The 20,475-nt window shown below is 46.9% G+C and overlaps 1 protein-coding gene and 1 pseudogene across 2 annotated transcripts in view; both read right to left on the reverse strand.

Moving 5' to 3' along the window:
- XYLB (xylulokinase) overlaps window positions 1–20,475 on the reverse strand; it is a 509,150-nt gene that overhangs the window by 365,969 nt on the left and 122,706 nt on the right. The window lies entirely within an intron of this gene.
- Window positions 15,667–15,785, reverse strand: LOC134930333 (5S ribosomal RNA; annotated as a pseudogene).

The raw sequence follows: 20,475 nt of genomic DNA on the forward strand, positions 1-20,475 counted from the left end.
GGACATAGCACTCACCCGTGATGCCAGTGTGCAGATATCCCTCTGTGCATCACGCATATAAAGAAATGCATCCTTTATTTGTTCTAATGACAGTAAAATATTGTCCCTGTCCAGGGTATCAATATTTTCAATCAGGGACTCTGACCAAACTACCCCAGCACTGCCCATCCAGGCAGTCGCTACAGCTGGTCGTAGTATAACACCTGCATGTGTGTATATACTTTTTTGGATATTTTCCATCCTCCTATCTGATGGATCTTTAAGTGCGGCCGTCTCAGGAGAGGGTAACGCCACTTGTTTAGATAAGCGTGTTAGCGCCTTGTCCACCCTAGGAGGTGTTTCCCAGCGCTCCCTAACCTCTGGCGGGAAAGGGTATAATGCCAATAATTTCTTTGAAATTATCAGCTTTTTATCAGGGGCAACCCACGCTTCATTACACACGTCATTTAATTCTTCTGATTCAGGAAAAACTATAGGTAGTTTTTTCACACCCCGCATAATACCCTGTTTAGTGGTACCTGTAGTATCAGCTAAATGTAACGCCTCCTTCATTGCCAAAATCATATAACGTGTGGCCCTACTGGAAAATACGGTTGATTCGTCACCGTCACCACTGGAGTCATCGCCTGTGTCTGGGTCTGTGTCGACCGACTGAGGCAAAGGGCGTTTCACAGCCCCTGACGGTGTTTGAGTCGCCTGGACAGGCACTAATTGATTGTCCGGCCGCCTCATGTCGTCAAACGACTGCTTTAGCGTGTTGACACTATCCCGTAGTTCCATAAATAAAGGCATCCATTCTGGTGTCGACTCCCTAGGGGGTGACATCCTCATATTTGGCAATTGCTCCGCCTCCACACCAATATCGTCCTCATACATGTCGACACACACGTACCGACACACAGCAGACACACAGGGAATGCTCCTAACGAAGACAGGACCCACTAGCCCTTTGGGGAGACAGAGGGAGAGTTTGCCAGCACACACCAAAAGCGCTATATATATATCAGGGATAGCCTTATAATAAGTGCTCCCTTATAGCTGCTTTGTTATATCAAAATATCGCCATAAATGTGCCCCCCCCTCTCTGTTTTACCCTGTTTCTGTAGTGCAGTGCAGGGGAGAGACTTGGGAGCCGTCCTGACCAGCGGAGCTGTGAGAGGAAATGGCGCCGTGTGCTGAGGAGATAGGCCCCGCCCCTTTTCTGGCGGGCTCGTCTCCCGCTATTTAGAAAATTTAGGCAGGGGTTAAATATCTCCATATAGCCTCTAGGGCTATATGTGAGGTATTTTTAGCCTTTATAGGTAATCATTTGCCTCCCAGGGCGCCCCCCTCCCAGCGCCCTGCACCCTCAGTGACTGCCGTGTGAAGTGTGCTGAGAGGAAAATGGCGCACAGCTGCAGTGCTGTGCGCTACCTTTTGAAGACTGCAGGAGTCTTCAGCCGCCGATTCTGGACCTCTTCTGACTTCAGCATCTGCAAGGGGGCCGGCGGCGCGGCTCCGGTGACCATCCAGGCTGTACCTGTGATCGTCCCTCTGGAGCTTGATGTCCAGTAGCCAAGAAGCCAATCCATCCTGCACGCAGGTGAGTTGACTCCTTCTCCCTTCAGTCCCTCGCTGCAGTGATCCTGTTGCCAGCAGGAATCACTGTAAAATAAAAAACCTAGCTAAACTTTTTCTAAGCAGCTCTTTAGGAGAGCCACCTAGATTGCACCCTTCTCGGCCGGGCACAAAAATCTAACTGGAGTCTGGAGGAGGGTCATAGGGGGAGGAGCCAGTGCACACCACCTGATCTGAAAAAGCTTTACTTTTTGTGCCCTGTCTCCTGCGGAGCCGCTATTCCCCATGGTCCTTTCAGGAACCCCAGCATCCACTAGGACGATAGAGAAATTTTGCTAACATTGAGCATATTTAAGACGTTGTCTTATAGATAAAGGATGCACAGAGGGATATTGCCGGCTGGCATCCAGAATTAATGCAATGTCCATTCTGCCAGGAGGGTATTAGAAACCCGGCAGTGGACAGGTGATGCTGCCTTTAAAAGGCACATGGAGATTCTGCCTTATAAGGGTGAGGAATTGTTTGGGTATGGTCTCTGGGACCTCGTATCCACAGCAACAGCTGGGAAGAAAAAATTTTTACCTCAGGTTTCCTCACAAAAGCCTAAGAAAGCACCGTATTTTCAGGTACAGTCCTTTCGGCTTCAGAAAAGCAAGCGGGTCATAGGCGCTTCCTTTCTGCTCAGAGACAAGGGAAGAAGGAAAAAGCTGCACCAGTCAGCCAGTTCCCAGGATCAAATATCTTCCCTCGCTTCCTCTGAGTCCACCGCATGACGCTGGGGCTCCACAGGTGGAGACAGGTGCGGTGGGGGCGCGTCTCGGGAACTGCAGGGACCAGTGGGCTTGCCCACAGGTGGATCCCTAGGTTCTGCAAGTAGTATCACAGGGATACAGGCTGGAGTTCGAGACGACTCCCCCTCGCCGTTGCCTCACATCAGCCTTGCCTGCTGCCCTCGGAGAAAGGTAGTACTGGCGGCAATTCACAAGCTGTACTTCCAGCAGGTGAAATCAAGGTACCCCTCCTTCAACAAGGCCGGGGTTACTATTCCAAAATGATTGTGGTACCGAAACCAGACGGTTCGGTGAGACCCATTCTAAAATTGAAATCCTTGAACACTTATATACGAAGGTTCAAGTTCAAAATGGAATCGCTCAGGGCGATTATTGCAAGCCTGGAAAATTTCAGGGTATCACTGGACATCAAGGATACTTACCTGCATGTCCCTATTTACCCTCTTCACCAGGTGTACCTCAAAATTGTGGTACAGGATTGTCATTACCAATTCCAGACGTTGCCGTTGGTCTGTCCCCGGCACCGAGGGTATTTACCAAGGTAATGGCCGAAGTACTTATCCCGTACTTGGACGATCTCCTTATAAAGGCGAGGTCCAGGGAGCAGTTGTTCGTCGGAGTAGCACTATCTCGGGAAGTGCTACAATAGCACGGCTGGATTCTGAATATTCCAAAGTCGCAGCTGGTTCCTACGACGCGTCTACTGTTCCTGGCTATGGTTCTGGACACAGAACAGGATAAAAAGGGTTTCTCCCGGAGGAGAAGTCCAAGGAGTTGGCGTCTCTAGACGGAGACCTCCTAATACAAATACAGGTATCGGTGCATCAATGCACGCGAGCCTTGGGAAAGATGGTAGCTTCTTACGAAGAATTTCCATTCGCCAAGTCCCATGCAAGGATCTTCCAGTGGGATCTGTTGGACAAGTGGTCCGGGTCGCATCCTCAGATGCATCGGCGGATAACCCTGTCTCCAAGGGCCAGGGTGTCGCTGTGGTGGTGACTGCAGAGTGCTCATCTTCTAGGGGGCCGCAGATTCGGCATACAGGACTGGGTTCTGGTGAGCACGGATGCCAGCCTTCAAGGCTGGGGGGCAGTCACACAGGGAAGAAACTTCCAAGGCCTATGGAAAAGTCAGGAAACTTCCGTACACATAAATGTTCTGGAACTATGGGCCATTTACTATGCCCTAAGTCAGGCTAGACCCCTGCTTCAACACCGGCCGGTGCTGATCCAGTCAGAAAACATCACGGCGGTCGCTCATGTAAACCGACAGGGCGGCACAAGAAGCAGGATGGCGATGGCAGAAGCCACAATGATTCTCCGATGGGCGGAAAATCATGTGTTAGCACTGTCAGCAGTGTTCATTCCCGGGGTGGACAACTGAGAAGCAGACTTTCTCAGCAGACACGACCTCCACCCGGGAGAGTGGGGACTTCATCCAGAAGTCTTCCAAATGATTGTTCACCGTGGGGAAAGGCCACAGGTGGACAGGATGGCGTCCCGCCTCAACAAAAAGCTACAAAGATATTGCGCCAGGTCAAGGGACCCTCAGGCGATAGCTGTGGACGCTCTGGTAACACCGTGGGTGTACCAGTCGGTGTATGTGTTCCCTTCTCTGCCTCTCATACCCAGGGTAATGAGAATAATAAGAAGGAGAGGAGTAAGAACTATACTCATTGTTTCGGGTGGCCAAGAAGAGCTTGGTACCCAGAACTCCAAGAAATGATCTCAGAGGACCCATGGCCTCTGCCGCTCAGACAAGACCTGCTGCAGCAGGGGCCCTGTCTGTTCCAAGACTTACCGCGGCTGCGTTTGATGGCATGGCGGTTGAACGCCGGATCCTGAAGGAAAAGGGCATTACGGAGGAAGTTATCCCTATGCTATTTAAAGCTAGGAAAGAAGTGAACGCAAACCATTATCACCGCATATGGCGGAAATATGTTGCGTGCTGTGAGGCCAGGAAGGCCCCAAAGGAGGAATTTCAGCTAGGTCGATTTCTGCACTTCCTACAAGTCAGAGGTGGCTATGGGCCTAAAATTGGGTTCCATTGAGGTCCAGATTTCGGCTCTATCGATTTTCTTCCAAAATAGAACTGGCTTCACTGCCTGAAGTTCAAACTTTTGTTAAGGGAGTGCTGCATAGTCAGCCCCCGTTTGTGCCTCCAGTGGCACCGTGGGATCTCAACGTAGTGTTGGATTTCCTGAAGTCGCATTGAGTTGAGCCACTTAAATCCGTGGAGCTACAATACCTCACGTGGAAAGTGGTCATGCTGTGGGCCTTGGCGTCGGCCAGGCGTGTATCAGAATTGGCGGCTTTGTCAAAAGCCCTTATCTGTATTTTATATGGATAAGGCGGAATTGAGGACTCGTTCCCAATTCCTTCCTAAGGTGGTAGCAGTTTTCCATGTGAACCAACCTATTGTGGTGCCTGCGGCTACTTGGGACTTGGAGGATTCCAAGTTTCTGGACGTAGTCAGGGCCCTGAAAAGTATATGTTTCCAGGACGGCTGGAGTCAGGAAAACTGACTCGCTATTTATCCTGTATGCACCCAACAAGCTGGGTGCTCCTGCTTCTAAGCAGACTATTGCTCGCTGGATCTGTAGCACGATTCAACTTGCACATTCTGCGGCTGGACTGCCGCACCCTAAATCTGTGAAAGCCCATTCCACGAGGAAAGGGGCTCTTCTTGGGCGGCTGCCCGAGGGGTCTCGGCTTTGCAAAATTTGCCGAGCTGTTACTTGGTCGGGTTCAAACACTCTTGCAAGAGTCTACAAGTTTGATACCCTGGCTGAGGAGGACCTAGAGTTTGCTCATTCGGTGCTGCAGAGTCATCCGCACTCTCCCGCCCGTTTGGGAGCTTTGGTATAATCCCCATGGTCCTTACGGAGTCTCCAGCATCCACTTAGGACGTTAGAGAAAATAAGATTTTACTCACCGGTAAATCTATTTCTCGTAGTCCGTAGTGGATGCTGGGCGCCCATCCCAAGTGCGGATTGTCTGCAATACTTGTATATAGTTATTGCCTAACTAAAGGGTTATTGTTGAGCCATCTGTTGAGAGGCTCAGTTGTTATCATATACTGTTAACTGAGTATAGTATCACGAGTTATACGGTGTGATTGGTGTGGCTGGTATGAGTCTTACTCGGGATTCAAAATCCTTCCTTATTGTGTCAGCTCTTCCGGGCACAGTATCCTAACTGAGGTCTGGAGAAGGGTCTTAGTGGGAGGAGCCAGTGCACACCAGGTAGTCCTAAAGCTTTCTTTAGTTGTGCCCAGTCTCCTGCGGAGCCGCTAATCCCCATGGTCCTTACGGAGTCCCCAGCATCCACTACGGACTACGAGAAATAGATTTACCGGTGAGTAAAATCTTATTTTTTAAAGGAGAGCATAATAAATATAGTAGGTGAATGTCTTTAATCATAGTACATAAGAAGAGAATTCACATATCAAAGGGAACTGATACAGCATTGAGTATAACATACATTTATACAGTATTATGAGATCTGTCTCCTAGTGCATATGTTATCTTGCATGTAGGGTTTATGGGGGTCATTCCGAGTTGATCGTAGCTGTGCTAAATTTAGCACAGCTACGATCAGGAACACAGACATGCGGGGGGACACCCAGCACAGGGCAGAAGTACAAAAGCATCGCACAGTGGCGATGCTTTTGTACTTCAGTAGTAGCTCCCGGCCAGCGCAGCTTTTGCCCGCTGTCCGGGAGCTACTCGTCGCTGCCCGGCTCGCAGCGGCTGCGTGTGATGTCATGCAGCTGCTGCGGCCCGCCCCCCCCCTCCCCCCGCACGGTCCGGCCACGCTTGCGTTAGCCAGACAGCGCCCACAAAACGGTGGCCAAGTGCCGCCGTGCCACCCCATCCCGCCCAGCGACCGCCTCTGCCTGTCAATCAGGCAGTGGCGATCGCTAGGCAACGATAGCCGTCGGCTGTCAGCCATGCGCTGGCACACTGCAGCACCGGCGCATGCGCAGTTCTGACTTGATCGCTGCGATGTGATAAACTGTAGCGAGCGATCAGGTCAGAATGACCCCCTTTATCTGCTAAGTTTTCAGACTGTCTAATTAGTCTGAGCCACCCATTATCAACAGGGATCCATCCTTAGGAATGGACTGCTCCCTATGCAATCTGCTTTCAGTTTTGTTATCTCTACATCAGGCTCAGATTAACCATAACAATTATTACTGAATTCTGTGCTAGCATCCATCCTTATCTGGGCTGCTGTAGCATGTTTGAAACATAGCGAAATATGGGAATTCACATTATCAAAAACATATTCTAGAATAAAAGTGCTAAATTATAATGCATTTTACTTACTTCTTTCCCCATTCTGTGTAGATACCTTTAAATTCCTATTATATACAGTAGCTACTTATACCACTTTCAGACAGGAAACCCGGCAATTACCCGGCATTTCAGTGCCGGGTCGTGTTGCCGGGCAATGTCTGACCCCCCTTTCACACAGACAAGCAAATTTCGACCCGGTAATTTGCAGAACAACACAGTATTTTGTCTGTGTGAAAGGGTCAACCCGGGTCAATATTCCGAGGTCTCCAACCCTGGTAAATTCCAAGGTCGAAGTCCCAGGAATTTCAACCCGGGCTGACCCTTTCACACAGAAAAAGGACCCATGTTTTTCATAATATTACCGGGTAGAACTGCTTCACCTGGTAATTTCAGTTTCTGTGTGAAAGGGGTATCATACACCTCCTTTTGGGAAGTAATGATCAGGCTATGGATTCACCAGAGCACACTTATGAAACAGTCTTCAATCTAAGCTCCACTGGGGCAAGTACTTCTCTAATACTACTTTCACGGATACGACCCGGGAATTTACCTGCTCAGACCTGGGTTTTTTACCTCTGAAAAATCCCAAGTTTTTTCTTGAGACCCTACTTCTACACTATACCTGAGACCTGGGAAATTCCCAGGTCTACCACTTTCAGACATAAGCCTGGTCTGCCCTGGCATTCTACAAGCCAGGGCAGACCAGGCTACTCTCATGTCACATGTCATATACACACACATGCCAAACTCAGACACACACACACACACACACACACACACACACACACACACACACACACACACCAGCTACCACACTTCACCACAACAGGCTGCCACTCTGTTGCTTGGCTGCGCCGGCTGCTTCTGCTACTCACTGAAGCACGGACTGCACGCCCCCTCCATGCAACCCGCCCCCTCCAGGCAACCCCACTCCTTCCAGGCAGTCCAAATGCCAATCAGAGGTATCTAAGTGCGATCCAGGAGCAAATTCCAAGGTCGCACAATTCAGACCCAAGCCGGGTTGTCCACCCGGGACGTAAGTCCCAGGAAAAACCCTGGTCAATTGCAGGTTCGGCGACCTGGGAACATGTTCCTGGGTTGGTGCCTTTCAGACATACCAAAATCCCAGGTTGATGCGCATTCATGTGCAAAAACAGGGGTAAAAGTGACTAATTATTATCTGCAAAGTGCAGCACAATATGTAAGATATATAAATAACACTTAAACTGTCATGCATATTTGTTGTACATAGCATACAAGTTATAATGGATTTTGAAAGCTCTTCTGCCTAAGGGGTATATTTAGTAAAAGTCGATTTTGTTCGATGTTTGGTTGATGTTTTGACCCTTTTTGATCATTTTGTGTTTAACCACTTGCCTGGCATAGTCGCATCAGATGCGACCACACCAGCAAGTGTTTTATCTGACCTGGTCGCACAGGATGTGACCAGTCAGATAAAGAGTGTTAGCAGCGGCAGGGAAGAGAAGGTCCCTCTGCCTCCCTGCACCCTCCCCTCAGTGTTGCTGTGCTGCCGATCACTGCTGATCGGTTACCACTGCAGGACCCCCACCCAGCGGCTGAAGACAATGGCAGCCACTGGGAAAGTGTAAGCTCTTTCCCCCCCCCGAACAGCTGTCTTGGGAGTAAAAAGGTAACGTTGCGGTGGTTTTGATGTTACCGATGTTCCGACCGATGTTCCCATTTTTTATAGAAATTATTTTTTTTTTCTATTTTGTAACTACATCATTTTGGATAAGGTTAAATTCATGTTCTTCACATAATTCACTCAGAAAACACCGCTGACAATTTGAGCGTTTTTTTTGGCGGGGGGGGGGGGGGGAATCATCAGTTTAAGTGGTTAAGGTCTAAATTACACATTTACTAACAGACACATTTTGACATTGGGGGTCATTCAGAGTTGTTCGCTCGTTGCTGATTTTCGCAACGGAGCGATTAAGGCAAAAATGCGCATGGTTCGCAGTGCGCATGCGGTAAGTATTTTAACACAAAACTTAGTAGATTTACTCACGCCCGAAGATTTTTCATCGTTGAAGTGATCGGAGTGTGATTGACAGGAAGTGGGTGTTTCTGGGCGGAAACTGGTCGTTTTCTGGGAGTGTGCGGAAAAACGCAGGCGTGCCAGGGAAAAACGTGGGAGTGTCTGGAGAAACGGGGGAGTAGCTGGCCGAACGCTGGGTGTGTTTGTGACGTCAAACCAGGAACGAAACTGACTGAACTGATCGCTATTTGTGTGTAAGTCTCAAGCTACTCAGAAACTGCTAAGAAATTTATTTTCGCAATTCTGCTAAGCGAAGATACACTCCCAGAGGGCGGCGGCTTAGCGTGTGCAATGCTGCTAAAAGCAGCTAGCGAGCGAACAACTCGGAATTTAACCCTGAAATACAAATTGACCAAAAATCTACCAAAATCAATTTTTAGTAAATATGCCCCTAAATACCACATTTACTAACATATTATTTCAAAATCATCTGATAGTAAATGTGTAATTTAGACCTTAAAACACAAAATTGATCAAAAAAAAAAATAGGATTTTAACTACCTACCGGTAAATCCTCTTCTCGTAATCCGTTAAGAATGCTGGGGTCCATATTAGTACCATGGGGTATAGACGGGTCCACCAGGAGCCATTATTATTATTATTATCCTTTATTTATATGGCGCCACAAGGGTTCCGCAGCGCCCAATTACAGAGTACATAAACAAATAATCAAACAAGAAAACAGCAACTTACAGTTGACGACAATATAGGACAAGTACAGGGTAAATAAACATAGCTACATCAGCAGATGATACTGGAATAAGTATCAGGTGGCAGAAGACTGCTGGATTTGGTGCAGTTGAAGACTATTAAAGTAAGAAAAGGGTAAGCACATGAGGGAAGAGGGCCCTGCTCGTGAGAGCTTACATTCTAACGGGGAGGGGTAGACAGACAGGGGTGAGACAGATGGGGTACATAGAGAGCGTGGAACAGAGGTTTAGGATGAGATTTGGCTGGGTTTGGTGTAGAAGTGGGTCTTGAGAGCCCGTTTGAAGTTTTGTAGAGAGGTGGAGAGTCTGAGGGGGAGAGGTAGGGAATTCCAGAGAAGTGGTGCAGCGCGTGAAAAATCTTGGAGGTAGGAGTGGGAGGAAGTAATCCGTAGGCAGGAGAGTCGGCGAGCATTAGCAGAGCGAAGAGGACGGGTGGAAGTGTAAAGCGAGATAAGATCAGAGATGTAGATGGGAGAGGAGTGGGTGAGGGCTTTGTAAGCAAGTGTGAGAAGCTTGAAATGGATTCTGAAAGGGAAGGGGAGCCAGTGAAGGTCTAGTAAGAGAGGAGAGGTGGACGTAGTGCGTTTGGTGAGGAAAATGAGCCGGGCAGCAGCATTGAGGATAGATTGGAGTGGAGAGAGGTATTTGTCAGGAATGCCAGTCAGGAGGAGATTACAGTAGTCCAGTCTGGAGATGACCAGTGAGTGGATAAGAGTCTTAGTAGCATCCAGGGTCAGAAAGGGTCTGATCCTGGAAATATTTTTTAGATGAAAACGGCAGGTTTGTGAGAGGTGCTGAATGTGAGGTTTGAAGGAGAGGGAGAAGTCAAGGATTACTCCAAGACAGCGCACTTGGGGGGTAGAGGAGATAGTAGTGCCATCAATAGATAATGAGATTGTAGGAGGTGAGGTTATGCGGGAGGGAGGGAAGATGATCAGCTCGGTCTTAGACATGTTAAGTTTAAGAAAGCGCTGGGACATCCAGGAAGAGATAGCAGAGAGACAGTTGGAGATACGAGTGAGGAGAGTAGGGGAGAGGTCTGGAGAGGAAAGATAGATTTGAGTGTCATCAGCATAAAGATGATATTGGAAACCAAAAGAACTAATGAGCTTACCTAGTGAGGACGTATAGAGAGAGAAGAGAAGAGGACCAAGGACAGAACCTTGGGGTACCCCTACAGTTAGTGGAAGTGAGGGGGAGGTGGAGTCATGAGAGGAGACAGAGAATGAACGGTTAGAAAGGTAGGACGACAACCAAGAGAGGGCAGTGTCACGCAGACCAATGGAGTGAAGGATTTGCAGTAGGAGAGGATGGTCCACAGTGTCAAAAGCAGCAGAGAGATCAAGTAGAATAAGTAGAGAGTAGTGTCCCTTAGATTTAGCAGCATGGAGGTCATTGCATACTTTGTAAGGGCAGTTTCAGTGTAGTGGAGAGGACGGAAGCCAGATTGGAATGGGTCAAGCAGTGAGTGTGAGGAAAGAAAGGAAGTAAGGCGGTTGTAGACAATACGCTCAAGGAGTTTGGAGGCAAAAGGGAGGAGAGAGATGGGTCGGTAGTTGGAGAGAGTGTTTGGATCAAGGGTAGGTTTTTTAAGAATAGGAGAGATGAGTGCATGCTTGAAGGCAGAGGGGACAGTGCCTGATGATAGGGAGAGATTGAGAAGGTGGGAAAGATGGGAACAAGCAGAAGAAGAGAGGTAGCGGAGGAGGCGGGAGGGGATAGGGTCAAGTGGGGAGGTGGTGAGGGGACAGGAACGAATGAGGGCCATGACTTCCTCTCCAGATACATGGGAGAAAGATGACAGAGTTGGTGCGAGGGATGGGGAGGGTTGGTAAGGGATGGGAGAAGGCTGGTTACTGATGGTCTGGTGTGATGTGATGTCCTGACTTATGGAGTCAATTTTGGATGTGAAGTAAGTGGCAAAGTCAAGAGCAGAGAGTGAGGAAGGGAGACGAGGTGGAGGTGGGCAGAGGAGTGAGTTGAGAGTGGCAAAGAGGCGCCGGGGGTTGGAAGACTGGGAGGAGATGAGGTTCTTGAAGTATGACTGTTTAGCAAGAGAAAGGGCAGCACTGAAGGATGAAAGCATAAGTTTGAAATGGAGGAAGTCTGCCTTAGAGCGTGATTTGCTCCAGTGTCGCTCAGCAGTACGTGAGCATTTTTGCAGATATCTGGTGCATTTGGTGTGCCAGGGTTGAGGTGTTAATTTGCGAGGGTGAATAGTGGTTGGTGGAGCAACAGAGTCAAGAGCAGAAGTAAGGGAAGCATTGTATGTGGAAGTGGCTTGTTCAGGGCATGAAAGAGAGAGAATAGGAGAGAGAAGTGAGTCAAACAGGGAGGAAAGGAATGTGGTGTCAATAGCTTCAATGTTACGCTTAGTGATGGTAGCCTTAGGAGGTAGAGATGGGGAAGTCGAGAGAGATAGGTTAAAGGAGAGCAGGTGGTGGTCAGAGAGGGGAAATGGGGAGTTGGAAAAATCAGAAATATCACAGCGGTGAGTGAAGACCAGATCCAGTGAGCTCCCATTCACATGGAAGGGTGAGGAGGTCCACTGGGAGAGACCAAGTGAAGAGGTGAGGTTAAGGAGTTTAGAGGCAGGGGATTGTGTGGGGATGTCACTAGGGATGTTGAAATCGCCTAGAATAATGGTGGGAATGTCAGAAGAGAGGAAGTGAGGAAGCCAGGAAGCAAAGTTGTCGATTAATTTGGAAGCAGTGCCAGGGGGGCGGTAAATGACAGCTACTCTAAGATGGACTGGTTGGAAGAGGCGTATGGCGTGGACCTCAAATGTAGAGAATATAAGGGATGGTTCTGGTGGTATGAGTTGGTAGGAGTAACTAGAAGGTAAAAGGACCCCAACACCACCCCCATGGCGACCCCCAGGTCGGGGTGTGTGTGTGAATGTGAGGCCCCCAGCAGAGAGAGCAGCAGCAGAAGTAGTGTCAGAGGGTGTAATCCAAGTTTCAGTAATGGCTAGTAGGTGTAGGGAGTTGGAAATGAAAAGGTCATGAGTGGGGACCAGTTTGTTACAAACAGATCTGGCATTCCAGAGTGCACAGGATAGGGGGTATGAGTTTGTGGGAGAGATGTGAATGAGATTTTCAGGGTTGCTGTAGCGATGAGGTGGGATTAACTTTGAGGGCAGGGATGATGAGAGAGTAGTGATGGTACGGGTGCCTGAGCTAGGAGGGGAAACTGCAGGAGGTGGGCAGGGAGGGAGGTCAGTGTGATGTGGATGGGGGTGTGGGCAGGTGACAGGGAAGGGAGAGAGGGAGCAGGGCTGAGTTGTGGGGTAGCAGGACCATGGGGCAGAGGTGAATGAAAGTGGGGTAACAGGAAAGGTGGGGGTAGGAAACAGAGGGATGGAGGGGAGACAGAGGAGGGGAGAGAGGAGGAGGTGTAGGAGACTAGGGGGGAAGGATAAAGATACATTATTAGGTAGACACTGAGTGATGTGGGGAGTATAGGAAAGCCTTGACATAGTGTTAAGTAGGTAAATAGGTTGAGGGAAAGTGGAAGTAGGAGAGGAGACTGCAAGTGAATCCAAGCAGAAGATTTGCTGAAATGCAGGTGAGAAAAGCAGTGTAGGCTCAAGGGGTGTAGATTTAGTATGAAAAGAGTCAAAAGCGTAGATAAAGTGGTTGCAGAAATGTATTTGGAGTGTAAGAAATGAAAGGATTGTGAGAGGTTTAAGAGGGAATGGTAATTATGTTAGATTTTTTTAAGTGTTTGCAGGTTAAATTGCATTGGTGCAGCTGTGCTTAAAAAACAAAATTACAATGCAGATACAAGCATTTGTAGGTGAAATGGACGGTTTTTGAAATGTCCAAGTAAGGTATTTCCGTGCTATTTAATCAGATGCAACAATCAGGAGGTAAGTGATCTGAGGAGTAAGTGACTCACATTAGTTCTTCAGTTTTTTTTTGTTTTGTTTGATTGTTGTGCTTCTGTGTTCCTTCTTTTTCACTTCGATTGAACGCTGATTGAACGCTGCTGTTATGTGTCAATTTTATCACGCTTTGATAAAATGCACGCTTCGATACTAAATGCACAGCCAAACGGCTTTGCACAGCCTACACCAGTGGACTTAAGTAGAAGACTATTACAAGTGAAACCAATAATTGAAATCTGTAACCACACCCCATCCCCTCAAATGCAAGGCAATAAATTACCTTAAAAACAACAACCAGGCATTCCACAAAGATTAAACTGGGTCCATCTCATTCAAAACTTAAAAAAGTACTTCAAAATCACATACTATGCAATAATTTAACAATTGTAATTACCCAGCAGAATTAGCTTTGCATGTATAGATCTAATGCAGCAGAATATGATGGTAGCTGTAGTCAATTGTAATTACCCAGCCATGGGCACTTTAAGACTTTTAGGCACTACACACTGGGCGATATCACTCAAAGACATGAACAATCTCGTTCATTAATGATCGAGATACCATTCATATCTTTGAGTGTGGAGGCACCAGCGATGAGTGATGCGCTACCCCACGCTCGTTCATCGTTGGTGCCCCGTCGCTTGTGCATGCAAGCCAATATGGACGATCTCGTCCATATTTGCCTGCACTTCTATGGAGCCGTGTGACGGGGGAGTGAAGTAACTTCACTCCCCCCATCACTGCCCCCCCGCAGCCGGGTCGCCCGTCGGCCATATCCGCCGTCGGGCAGCTCGGCGGTGGATCTTTAAATGTGTAGGGCCCTTTTGATAGTGTGGGCTGGCTCCTCCCTCTATGCCTCTCCTACCAGAATCAGTCTAGAAACTGTGCCCGAGGAGACGGACAATTTTGAGTGAAGGATTTTACACAGATACTCAACCCAGAACAAAGCAGTATTGAACGAAGTAACCATTGCAGGATCACGAAGTGCTGGGCGGGCGCCCAGCATCCTCTACGGACTACGAGAAAAGGATTTACCGGTAGGTAATTAAAATCCTATTTTCTCTTACGTCCTAGAGGATGCTGGGGTCCATATTAGTACCATAGGGATGTACCAAAGCTCCCAGAACGGGAGGGAGAGCGCGGAGGCTCCTGTACAACTGATTGGCCTCTGAGGACCTAAAGTTTGGTCAAAGTATCAAACTTGTAGAACTTAGCAAACGTGTCCGACCAAGACCAAGTAGCCGCTCGGCAAAGTTGTAAAGCCGAGACACCCCGGGCAGCTGCCCAGTAAAAATCCACCTTATGAGTTTCTTGGGATCATACAGGACAAACAGAGAGTCCGATTTCCTGTGACAAGCAGTCCTCTTCACATAGATCTTCAGAGCCCTTACAACATCCAAGGACTTTGACGGAATTGAGGAGTCAGTAGCAATTGGCACCCCAATAGGTTGGTTGATATGAAATGCCGACACAACCTTCAGAAGGAACTGCGGACTTGTCCGAAGCTCAGCTCTATCTTCATGGAAGATCAAGTAGGGGCTTTTATAAGACAAAGCCCCCAACTCCGACACACATCTCACAAAGTAGAAATGATTCCGCACCAGTTCTAAGAGTTCAAAATTGAGTAATAAATAGTAATGGAGTACCAGAATACCTGTATGATATATACGAATAATTCGTGTTAGGATAAATGGTTCTGGTGGTGCACCCAGAGTCAGAGACAAACTAGCAAGGAAAATGGATTACAGAAGACTCTTGTGTGGGTGCACTCTTGTTTTAAATTTGTTAGTATGAAAAAATTAATACATAACTTTTATTAGTTCATTAATTTAAGAAAAAATCCACACTTAGGTTGTACACCACAAATGGTTGAATATAATAATACACATATATACAGTTCAGCCCACCAGTATCTCTGAGAAATACCATATATGATTATTGTGGCTGAGCAATCTCGAAAAGTTGGAGTGAGTATCATCCACCACCAACCATTAGATTTGGAAACGAGTGTTATTGCAAGGAAATGATCAGCAAAAAGATGATCAGCAAAAAAATATATAGAAATGTTCTGGTTAGTCTATGTTATTAGACTTCAGGAGGGATGTAGACACTCTGGCTCTACACCCTGATCCTATCCCACCAGCACAAGCTCTGCTTGTATTAATTAGACCTCCAGGGTCAATGGACCAAAAGATTTATCAGGAATATAGATCCTTCTGAGTATTGACCATGTCAAATCTTGTGACATGTCAGGGAAAACGGTACTTGGGAAAAGTAACGCAGATTGGTGGAGTAGACGAAAGAAATGATTGGAGGAAAATGTGGTGATCCTGCTGTTGGCTTAGAGTCGAGAAGGTCATGAATTACAACACCGGGTATTCTCTGGGGGTCACCCTCACAGATACTGACCCAGCCCACCACCGTTTTGCTTCCAAGATCGGACGAGATCGGGCTCTGTCGGTGGGGTATGGTAGTAATTAATTTGGCCTAGTATGGCCGACTCACCAATGAGAGTGCACCTAAACAAGACTGAGGAGAGAAATATAGGGAAAAGGGGCGGATCTGCTGTCTATGTTAGGCACAGGATATACCTGTGGATCATGGATGAGAGTCCGCAGAAATGTAGAGAAAATGAAAAGATGAGGGATTGAAGGAAAAGTCCGGAGGAATGAAGAAAAAAGAGAGAAGGCGGGAGAGAAAATGTATGGGGAGGGGAAGGGGAAGAAGGAAGGCAGAATGAAGATTGTGACAAATGTCAGCTTGGTGTCACACCAAAATGTTGTCAAAAAAACAAAAAACAAATATTAATTAATTATACACCCATTTATCCGGCAATGGATATATTAGATAGTGCCTCTATCTCATTAGAGATGATAAGAATTGGTGCATAGATCCTGATAGATGCTAGTTGTCACACTTATTCACACCTATATTGCAAAGCCACAATGTGTAAGTGCTAGGTAAACCTTGCAGCAAGACGGATGAGCATAGTGATATTCCTGCCTGGATCTTTAAATGGGCCAAAATATGACACTTAATACAAGGCTACTGTAACATCAGACAAGGTGCACAGGCATTGGGGTAATCCACATTTTCAGATATATTGGGAGTACCCTTATAGACAGTATAACAGGTAATGGGGGTAGGCGGGCCCCCTGCAACAATGGTTGACTGGATATAAATACACTTGCCTGGGTATTAATACACTTGCCACTGTTCTATTGAGGAGGTAACAGACAGAAGAATATTAAGTATTTTTACTATAGTAATATATTATGTCAATTTACTACGTTGGCAAATGAAGATAAACAGAAAGAGGGGGGGATGGGGGGGGGGGGAAGAAATGGGGGGTGTTGGTACCGGTCCCTGCCCAGGTCCCTGGGTCGGTCACTGAGTATCAAGATGCAAAGTTTTTTCCTCTGGTCCTTAATGGATGTTAGCGTGATTCATGCTGAAATGCTGGAATAGGTCATGCTGAAGTGCTGGAATGCTGATATGCTGGAAAACGCGTTTCACCCGTCCTGCGGGCTTGTTCACTTCCAATACTGCTGGTCTAATGTGATAGTTGGGGTTTAAATACCCCTATGAGCGGTTATCAGCCAATGGCTGTTATGTAATTAATTGACTGAGGGCTTTCTCCGGTCTCCGCTGTGATCAGCGGAAGTGACGTGTTATATCTGGTTGCTAGGCAACCTATGCATCGAACCTTGATACGGGTATCTTAAAAGGCGAGGAAGAGGGTTTCAAGTAGCTCTTCAAGGGTGTATTCGTCAGTCCAGTATACTCGTTGGTACAGTGGAAAATATACTCCGGCCGCAGAGATAGTTGCTAGTATGTTTTCGGCATTCAGCCCTGCTGCGCCACGTCACGTCCGGTAAGGATTTCCGGCGTCTGGTTGCTGGGATACAAAGTATCCTCAGCTGTGTTTAGGTGACATAGTCTTCAATCACAAATCGGGTCGGGCATCTAGATTAAAACGTCCCGTCGCTCGGCAACCGAGTTTTAAGGGACGTTGGATCTGACAGGCAAATGAGACTGTTTTTAAAACTCTCAGTGCAAGTCTGTGCCGTATGTTACTGGCTGCTGTCGAGTTGGTTGCTGGGACAAACTAGGTGTAGGCCTGTTATTATGGTCAGGGTTCACTGCATTAATTAGGTATGGATGAGTAAAGCTGGGTAATGTGCATATAGGGGATGATGGCATTTATTGCTATTATTGGGGGGAGAAAAAAGGGGGGAAAATCATTTGGATGAATGAATCAAATGAAATGAATTAAAATAACAATGTGTTGTGTGTGTTTCATTGTGCGAGGTGTGCCCTATATAGTATAGATTGCACAGTATACCCATATAGTGCACTGTATGTGTGCCATACTGGTGTAACATGAATTTGTGGTCTGTTCTATATGGCATAGGAAGGATAGTGGGATAGAACTGATCGAGGGCTATGTGTGGAAAGGGGCACCACCCACTATACATTTAGATGGTGGTGGGGAATCTTTTATTGTGTCCGGGTGGGAGTGAGTGTGGGAGTATAAGGGTATGGTGGTATGAGTGATATGAGGTATCAGTGTGGGTCAAAAATGGAACTGGATGGACAAATGTTAACCGGTGATACAATCACCGTGAAGGTGAAAAATCGTGTGAGGGGTGTGATGTTGACCCTTGATAGGGAAATGGTAGGATAAGGTGTGTTGTTATACACGCTGATATAGATGAATGTGGGGTTACAAATCTCCCCACTGATTGGGGGTGTGCGCATGGTGAAGGACCCTAAAAGGGGGGGGGGGTTTCTATGATTGGGGAAAGGGGGGGCAAAATAAGATAGGTAAAAACGCTGGTGAATGAAGTGTGTAGGCCGTGGTCTATGTGTGGTAAAAAGTTGATAGTGAGGTAGGTGAAAAGAAAGTGTGATAAATGGTGCGGATAGGGCTGGTGAGGGGGAAGGAGAGGGAGGGGAGGGACAGGGGAATAGGTTTTAAAAAAGGGGGGGGGGGAAATATTGCTGGTGGGTCGTCAGTACCTGATTAAGGGGTATGGTCAGGTATATGCATGTGCTGCCTGCTAATTAAAAAGGAGGAGAAAAATTTGGAGTATCCCAGGCGAGATGGTAAATGCAGAAATTGGGCCAACACCTTTGCCGTTTGTTGGAAAGGTAGATTTTTAAAGAAAAGCGCCATAATTAATGCTTTCATTCAGGCCCATTGGTCTGTAAGTGTTTAGTTTGAATATCCACTCTGTTTCTTTCTTTAGTAGTTCCTTGGTCAGGTCCCCTCCTCTGATGCCTAACTGGACTTTTTCCAGGCCAAAGACTCTAAGGTCTTTTTGATAGTCTGTATGGCAGGAATGAAAATGTCTGGCGACCGATGTCAGTTTTCTCATTCGTGTGAGATCGCTGGCTGCATTCCGACAGGTTCCCACATGTTCCAGGATCCGCTCCTTAAATTTCCGGGTCGTCATTCCAACATACCTCAAATTACAACTACATTCAATGCAGTAGATCAGGCCTTGTGTGCTACAGTTAAAAAATTGTTTGATAGATATCGCTTGACCGTAGCGATCTGTTATTGTGTTTATTTTGGCTATCTGGGGACAGGCTTTGCAATGTCCACATGGGAAAGTGCCCTTCAAGGTATGAGACCCGATTGTACTGGATTGGAAATGACTCCGTACAAGGAGGTCTTTGATGTTCTTTGACCTCCTCCAACTCATTTGAATATTGGTGTCTATCCATGGTGCTAGGGTCTCGTCAAGTTGAAGTATGGGAAGATGTTTTTCAATTGCTTTTTTGATCTCTCTCCATTCTGGGCAAAATGTTCCAATGAACCTGACCTTATCATCTGGTTTATTAGGGGTCTTAGTTGAAAAGATAAGAGTGTTCCTTGATATCTTAGTTGTCTCTTTATAGGCTCTTTTCAGAGATCTTTTGCTGTACCCTCTCTCATGCAAGCGGTGAGATAGTTCCTGGCTCTTATGTTTGAATACTTCATCTTCGGAGCAGTTTCTTCGGAGTCTGAGGAACTCTCCTTTCGGTATATTTTCCACCGTTGGCGGGAAGTGTGCACTGGTTTGGAATAACAAGCTGTTGGTAGATGTCTCTTTTCGAAAGAGTTCTGTGGACAGGCTGCCTGTGGTGGATTTATAGATATTAATGTCCAGAAAGGCTACTTTCTCCTGATTGATGGTGTATGTAAGCCTTATATTAAGGTCGTTGTTATTGAGAAGCCTGATAAAATCCATTAAGAGATTCTGCTCCCCGTCCCAGATGATAAAAATGTCGTCTATATATCTAAGCCATAGCATGACATGTTCCGTATATAGGTCATTAGTATCTGTAAAGACGTACTTCTGCTCCCACCAGCCCAAAAACAAGTTCGCATAGGTGGGTGCACACGCTGCCCCCATAGCTGTGCCCCTGACTTGGAGGTAAAATTGCTCCTGGAATGTAAAATAATTCTTCTCCAAGACGAAGGCAAGTAAGCTGTGCAGGAAGTCCCCAAATTCTCCTCGTTCATTGTTTTCCAAAAAGAACTTGGTCGCATTCAGACCAGCCTTATGTTCAATACTGGTGTAAAGGGCTTCAACGTCCAGGGTCACTAATAGAAAGCTGTCCTCGAATGTGATATCATGGTTCTTCCGGAGTAAATCTGAGGTATCTCGTAGGTATGAGGGTAATTGTAGAACGTATTCTCGGAGATGTAAATCCAAGAAACGGCTCGGTTGTTCCAGGAGGCCTCCATTGCCCGACATGATTGGTCTTCCCGGGGGTTTCTTTAGGTCCTTATGTGTTTTGGGAAGAAGATAGAAAGTTGGTGTTCTCGGGTTTTTCACTGCGAGGTAGGCGTGTTCCTGTTTAGTAATAGTACCTAACGAAAGTGCCTCTCCAATGAGATTGGTGTACTCATTCAGAAATCGAGTGGTTGGATTGCTGAGTAACCTTTTGTAGCAAGTTGTTTGTTTCAATTGTCTCAAAGCTTCTGTCACATACATGTCTGTCGGCCAGAGTACTATATTGCCCCCTTTGTCTGATGGCTTAATTATCACATCCGTCCATTTGCTTATTTCTCTCAGAGCCTCCCTCTCATCATATGGCAAATTCTGGGGGAAGTAGTAATATTTCAGATCCCTCCGATGCTTTATCAGGTCAAATTCTTTAGAAACCATGTCTAG

The sequence above is a fragment of the Pseudophryne corroboree genome, chromosome 5 (assembly GCF_028390025.1).
Source record: "Pseudophryne corroboree isolate aPseCor3 chromosome 5, aPseCor3.hap2, whole genome shotgun sequence".
Classification (NCBI taxonomy): Eukaryota; Metazoa; Chordata; class Amphibia; order Anura; family Myobatrachidae; genus Pseudophryne; species Pseudophryne corroboree.